The 7,501-nt window shown below is 38.2% G+C and overlaps 1 non-coding gene across 1 annotated transcript; it reads left to right on the top strand.

Moving 5' to 3' along the window:
* The first annotated feature begins 265 nt into the window (after nucleotides 1–265).
* LOC112798504 (small nucleolar RNA R71) lies at nucleotides 266–373 on the top strand. The gene has a single exon (XR_003200114.1). It is a non-coding gene; the product is annotated as a small nucleolar RNA R71 (small nucleolar RNA).
* The last annotated feature ends 7,128 nt before the right edge of the window (nucleotides 374–7,501 follow it).

Here is a 7,501-nt window from a genome sequence, read left to right as displayed (position 1 = left end):
CTTGTTGAGTCAATATTTTGTTCTGAGCCAATATGGAATTCAGAGTATTAATTTCAAGAACTTATTTCTTCTGATTCGTCCCATTGTTCACAGGATTCCTTTCAGAAATGTACATGAATTGGTTACTTGCAACCATTTCAATGAGCTCTTGAGCTTCTGCAGGCGTCCTCTTCAGATGAAGAGATCCTCCAGCAGAGCTGTCCAATGACATCTTAGACAGTTCAGACAGACCATCATAGAAGATACCTATGATGCTCCATTCAGAAAGCATGTCAGAAGGACACTTTTTGATCAATTGTTTGTATCTTTCCCAAGCTTCATAGAGGGATTCTCCTTCCTTCTGTCTGAAGGTTTGGACTTCCACTCTAAGCTTACTCAATTTTTGAGGTGGAAAGAACTTTGCCAAGAAGGCATTGACTAGCTTTTCCCAAGAGTTCAACCTTTCTTTAGGTTGTGAGTCCAACTATATCCTAGCTCTGTCTCTTACAGCAAAAGGGAATAGCATAAGTCTGTAGACCTCAGGGTCAACCCCATTAGTCTTGACAGTGTCACAAATTTGCAAGAATTTAGCTAAAAACTGATGAGGATCTTCCAATGGAAGTCCATGGAACTTGCAATTCTGTTGCATCAGAGAAACTAATTGAGGCTTAAGCTCAAAGTTGTTTGCTCCAATGGCAGAGATAGAGATGCTTCTCCCATAGAAGTCGGGAGTAGGTGCAGTAAAGTCACCCAGCACCTTCCTTGCATTGTTGGCATTGTTGTTGTTTTCGGCTGCCATGGGTTCTTCTTCTTTGAAGATTTCTGTTAGGTCCTCTACAGAGAGTTGTGCCTTAGCTTCTCTTAGCTTTCGCTTCAAGGTCCTTTCAGGTTCAGGGTCAGCCTCAACAAGAACGCTTTTGTCTTTGCTCCTGCTTATATGAAAGAGAAGAGAACAAGAAAATATGGAATCCTCTATGTCACAGTATAGAGATCCCTTGAGGTGTCAGAGGAAAAGAAAAATAGAAGGAAAAGGTAGAAGAATTCGAACTTATCAAGAAAAATGGAGTTCGAATTGTGTAATAAGGAGGAGTGTTAGTCCATAAATAGAAGGATGTGAGAAGAGGGGAAGAAATTTTCGAAAATAAAGTAAAAGATTTTTAAAAATATTTTGAAAAATTGATTGATGATTTTCGAAAACTAAGAGAGGGAAAGAAATCAAGTGATTTTTGAAAAAGATTTGAAATTAGAAATCGAAAAGATATGATTGAAAAATTAATTTTGAAAAAGATGTGAGAAAAATATATGATTGAAAAGATATAGTTATAAAAAGATATGGTTGAGAAGATATGATTTGAAAAATAATTTAAAAAGATTTGATTTTAAAAATTAATGACTTGGCTAACAAGAAAAGATATGATTCAAACATTAAACCTTTCTCAACAGAAAAGGCAACATACTTGAATTGTTGAATCAAATCATTAATTGATAGCAAGTATTTTTGAAAATAGAAAGAAATTGATTTTGAAAAAGATTTTATTGAAAAGATATGATTTGAAAAAGATTTGATTTTGAAAAATTTTGAAAACCTGAAAAAGATTTGAATTAAAAAACAAAATCTTCCCTCTTGTGCCATCCTGGCGTTAAACGCCCAGAATGGTATCCATTCTGGTGTTTAACGCCCAAAACACTACCCTTTTGGGCCTTAAACGCCCAACCAGGCACCCTGGCTGGCGTTTAAACGCCAGTTTTCTTTCTTCACTGGGCGTTTTGAACGCCCAGCTTTTTCTGTGTAATTCCTCTGCTGAATGTTCTGAATCTTCAATTCTCTGTATTATTGACTTAAAAAGACACAAATTAAAAATTTTTTGGATTTTTAATAATCAAAATGTAACTAAAATCAAATAACTATGCATGCAAGACACCAAACTTAGCAGTTTGTATACCATTGACACTAACAAAATGAGAATGCATATGAAAAATAACAAAACACTCAAGACAAGAGAATTTAAAGATCAGAACAAGGAAATCATCAAGAATAACTTGAAGATTAATGAAGACACACGAATGAATGCAAGAAGAATAGAAACATGCACTTGACACCAATCTTAAAATGAGACACTAGACTCAACAAGAAACATGAGAATATTTTTTGTTTTTATAATTTTGTAATTTTTTTGGATTTTTCAAAAATTAAGTGGAAAAAGAAAATAGAGATATCAAAATTCTTAATGAGAATTCCAGGAATCATGCAATGTTAGTCTAAAGCTTCAGTCTAAAGGAATTAGACATGGCTAGCCAAGCTTCAGCAGGACATTGCATTCAAGAGCTAAATTGATGAGAATCAATCAGCTTTGGTGATGATAAGAACATCACCTTGAAACACTAGAATTCATTCTTAAGAACTCTGAAAAATACCTAATCTAAGCAACAAGATGAACCGTCAGTTGTCCATACTCAAAACAATCCCCGGCAACGGCGCCAAAAACTTGGTACACGAAATTGTGATCTCTAACTTTCACAACTTAAACAATCCCCGGCAACGGCGCCAAAAACTTGGTGCACGAAATTGTGATCTCTAACTTTCACAACTTAAACAATCCCCGGTAATGGCTCCAAAAACTTGGTGCTCAATACCATGGTCTAAACATAATTTTACAACTTCGCACAACTAACCAGCAAGTGCACTGGGTCGTCCAAGTAATAAACCTTACGCGAGTAAGGGTTGATCCCACGGAGATTGTTGATATGAAGCAAGCTATGGTCATCTTGTAAATCTCAGTCAGGCAGATTCAAATGGTTATGAATGATATATGAATAAAGCATAAAATAAAGATAGTGATACTTATGTAATTCATTGGTGAGAATTTCAGATAAGCGAATGGAGATGCTTTATCCCTTCCGTCTCTCTACTTTCCTACTGTCTACATCCAATCCTTCTTACTCCTTTCCATGGCAAGCTGTATGTTGGGCATCACCATTGTCAGTGGCTACAATCCCGTCCTCTCAGTGAAAATGTTCAACGCACCCTATCACGGCACGGCTAATCATCTGTCGGTTCTCAATCAGGTTGGAATAGAATCCATTGATTCTTTTGCGTCTGTCACTAACGCCCAGCCTTCAGGAGTTTGAAGCTCGTCACAGTCATTCAATCATTGAATCCTACTCAGAATACCACAGACAAGGTTTAGACCTTCCGGATTCTCTTGAATGCTGCCATCAATTCTAGCTTATACCACGAAGATTCTGATTAAGGAATCCAAGAGATAAACATTCAAGCCTTGTTTGCTTGTAGAACGGGAGTGGTTGTCAGGCACGCGTTCATAAGTGAGAATGATGATGAGCCTAACATAATCATCACATTCATCATGTTCTTGGGTTTGAATGAATATCTTAGAATAAGAACAAGCTGAATTGAATAGAAGAACAATAGTAATTGCATTAATACTCGAGGTACAGCAGAGCTCCACACCTTAATCTATGGTATGTAGAAACTCCACCGTTGAAAATACATAAGAACAAGGTCTAAGCACGGCCATGAGACCAGCCCCCAGAACATGATCAAAGGATTCAAAGATCTAAAGATGATCAAAGATCCAAAGATGAAAATACAATAGCAAAAAGGTCCTATTTGTAGAGAACTAGTAGCCTAGGGTTTACAGAAATGAGTAAATGACATAAAAATCCACTTCTGGGCCCACTTGGTGTGTGCTTGGGCTGAGCATTGAAGCTTTCATGTGTAGAGACTTTTCTTGGAGTTAAACGCCAACTTTTGTGCCAGTTTGGGCGTTTAACTCCCATTCTTGTGCCAGTTCCGGCGTTTAACGCCGGGCAGTTTTGAGGTGATTTGGAACGCCGATTTGGGCCATCAAATCTTGGACAAAGTATAGAGTATTATATATTGCTGGAAAGCTCAGGATGTCGACTTTCCAACGCTGTTGAGAGCGCACCAATTAGGCTTTTGTAGCTCCAGAAAATTCACTTCGAGTGCAGGGAGGTCAGAATCCAACAGCATCTGCAGTCCTTTTCAGTCTCTGAATCAGATTTTTGCTCAGGTCCCTCAATTCTAGCCAAAAAATACCTGAAATCACAGAAAAACACACAAACTCATAGTAAAGTCCAGAAAAGTGAATTTTAACTAAATACTAATAAAAATATAATAAAAACTAACTAAAACATACTAAAAACATACTAAAAACAATGCCAAAAAGCGTATAAATTATCCGCTCATCAATGACTTTGTACTGGAACAAGTAGAGGAGGCCGGAATTATTGAAGAAGAAGAATTGGTTGAAGACTTAGGAGATGCTGAACATCCATGGAAAAGTCAAAACATAGAGCCTCCTTCCAAGACGGTTGCAATTGATGTTGAGGAGGGTGTACAACCTCCAAGGCATATCACAGTTGAAGACTTGGAAGAGGTTGATCAAGAAATGGAGATTCAAGAAGAAGAAGCACAACCTCCCATGCCCTTGGAAAGCAATGAAGAGAAGATTGAATTGGAAGAAAGCTACCAAGAGGAAGAGGTTGAAATTAAAGAAGCTTGCAAAGAGGTGGTAATTATCAGACAAGAGCACAAGGGAGTGGAGCTTGCAATTTCATTGAAGATACCTCCCCCTAAGTTGCCATCATCCTTCACAACATTCAAATGGGTAAAATTCATATCCTTTAGCTTTCTAATTCCACTTGAATATGGGTTACTGGAGACGGATGGTCAACTTAGAGCTCTTTGTGACATTAAGAGTAAGAGGAAGATGGCCAGTGGTAAGAATTGCCCTGCAAGGTTCATTATGGTTGGAAGCTTTAAGTTTAAACACAAAGGTTGGTGTAAAGCTCAATTGAATGGGTCTAGGAAGCTGTTTGGTAGCTACAGTGAGAATTCAAATTACTTATCACCCAGTTGAAAAAATACAGATCCCGACAAAGATGGGTGTAAAAGCAAGATTTGGGATCCTGGAATCTGCTCTAACACTTGTTACCCCGGGAGCCTAAGAATCTGTTTGAAGCTTCTTAAGGGCTTTACATGCTTAGTTTGGGATCCCAGAGGTTACTGGAAGTACAAACACTGGTGGGGATTCCTGGATGAATACAAGCATAAGCCATCATAACAGGGAGCTCACCAAATGTCCAACTTAAGGACTTTAACTAAAAGTGCTAGGTGGGAGACAACCCACCATGGTATGATCGTTCCTTTTTCATTTTTATTTAGTTTTATTTGTTTTTGAGCTTTATTTTATTTTATTATATTGAATCTGGAGTTTTGCATCACATTCATATTAACACTACATTCTGTATTTTTTATTTTTCAGATATGAAAAAAAGGGGATTTTCGCACGCAACGCGACAGCGTCGCCGACGCGTCCGCGTCGTATGTGCGTTTGGAAGAAAATAAGGTTGAACAAAGAGTCACGCGAAAGCGTGGCTGGAGGCGCGCTAATGGCACAAATCAATCCACGCGACCGCGTCGCTGACGCGTCCGCGTCACATGAGAAACATGCCTCCCACGCGACCGCGTCACCCACGCGGCCGTGTGACCTGAAAATCGACGTCAACCAGGTGCATGGCCGAAAGTTGAGCTGGAGTTGGGCTGGACTCGTGCTGGAAGCCCAAGCCTCACCACGTGAACGCGTGCCCCATGCATCCGTGTCATATCCCCATGATGGCCACTCACGCGATCGCATGCCCCACGCGATCGCGTCACCCAGATTTTTGGCAAAAAGAGTTTCGAACAAAGAGTTGCGCGACCGCGATGCTGCACTCGCGCCAGTCGCACAAAACAGGCCACGCGTCCGCGTGCCCCACGCATCCACGTCACCTGACCTTATTGTGCACCACGCGATCGCGTCACCCACGCGACCGCGTCGCTAGCGTCACACAACCTATCCAGATTAGTGCCAATTATCTTATCCTTTCTTTTCTAATCCTTACTTCTTCTATCTTTCCTTCTTTTTTCTTTCTTTCTCTTCTTCTTCCCCTCTACTCTTCTATCTCTTTAATTTAATGTATTTATTTGTTCTTTCCTTTTTCTTTTTCAATTCTTTTTCATGCATTTTCATGTTGGTGTTGGAGTTTTATTTGGATAAGTGCCTTATTTTATTTGAGCACGTGGCTACTCGGAGAAGACATTTGACAATTGACATTTACTTATGGCTCTCATATACATTTGGATTACATTATTTTCATCCCTATTTTAACTTGCACACCCAATGTATTTGGGATTATCATTCACAATTGTCATCATTACACATGCTCTTTAATTTGGCACATTTATTACTTGATGCTTGAGCTATGCTTCTCATGCCTATTATTTGCATGTTTTTACCCTCTTGCATCTAATTATTTTGAATTGCCATTTTTAATCTTTATTATTGTCTTCCCTACATGTTGTAGCTACCATGTAGATGGACTATCATCTTTCCTTTGGCATTCCTTATCACTTGAATTTCCTTCCTTCCGGTCTTAGTTTTTATATTTCACACTCTTCCTTTTTCTTCTTCCTTAAGCATGGGTACCAAGAAAGGAAAAGAGAAGGCCACTGACAAGACACCAGCAAGGAAAGGAACCAAGAGATCTCCAACCAAGACACCTCCATCTACAAGCGTCAGTTGGAGCAACCCGTCCACCTGCACATCTCAGCATGCACCGAGGACGGTGCAATCTTTAAGTGTGGGGAGGTTGATACCAATCTCCATGGGTTAGTTATTTCTTGACTCAACACCAAATTTTTTATTTTATTTGTTTGTTCATTGTTGCATTTGCATATCTGATTGCATATTTTCTTGATTTTGTGCATATTTTACCACTTGGTTGAAGTAATATTCTCTTTTTCAAGAAATTCTTATAGTATTTCACTAATTTGAATAAAACTTTTTGAAAAACTTGTAAGAAAGAAATATTATTTTGGAACATGGTTTAAAGCTTGAACACACAAAACCAGTGAGATTTTGAGCCTATTTGATTGGTTGCATTTTATCAACCAATATTTTATTTTTGGTGTGTGTTTTTCTCTCTAAAATTGTGATCTTTGTCTTGCTTAATTCTATATTTCCATTGTTTAATGTATGCATGCACTGATATGATTGAGGCCTTTGTTTCACTAAGCTTACATACCCATATGGCCTTACCCTTTCATTATCCTTTGCAAACCAATTTGAGCCTAATATACCCATTTGTTTTTTACTTTAGCTCATTACTAACTCTAAGCGGAAAACAATAATGTCGTTAATTTGAGTCCTTGGTTAGCTTAGACTAGTAAAAGTGCTCATGATTTAAGTGTGGGGAAGTTGGGTTTGAAATTATTTGGTTTGAATAATTGGGTGTTGTATATTTTAGTGAAAATGTGCAAAATAATAGTTGAGAACATATTATTACATTCAATACTTTAATCATATGCATTGAGAAAAATAAAAAAAAAGAAAAAGAAAATAGCAATTAATAAAAGGGGACAAAATGCCCCAAAGTAAGTGTTGGTATTAATGCATATGTACTAAACTCAATGTTAGGATGCATGAACATGTGGAAAGCA

This window comes from Arachis hypogaea, chromosome 4 (assembly GCF_003086295.3).
Source record: "Arachis hypogaea cultivar Tifrunner chromosome 4, arahy.Tifrunner.gnm2.J5K5, whole genome shotgun sequence".
Lineage (NCBI taxonomy): Eukaryota > Viridiplantae > Streptophyta > Magnoliopsida > Fabales > Fabaceae > Arachis > Arachis hypogaea.
Note: the sequence above shows the minus strand (reverse complement) of the source record. Positions and strands in the feature narration are given on the sequence as shown.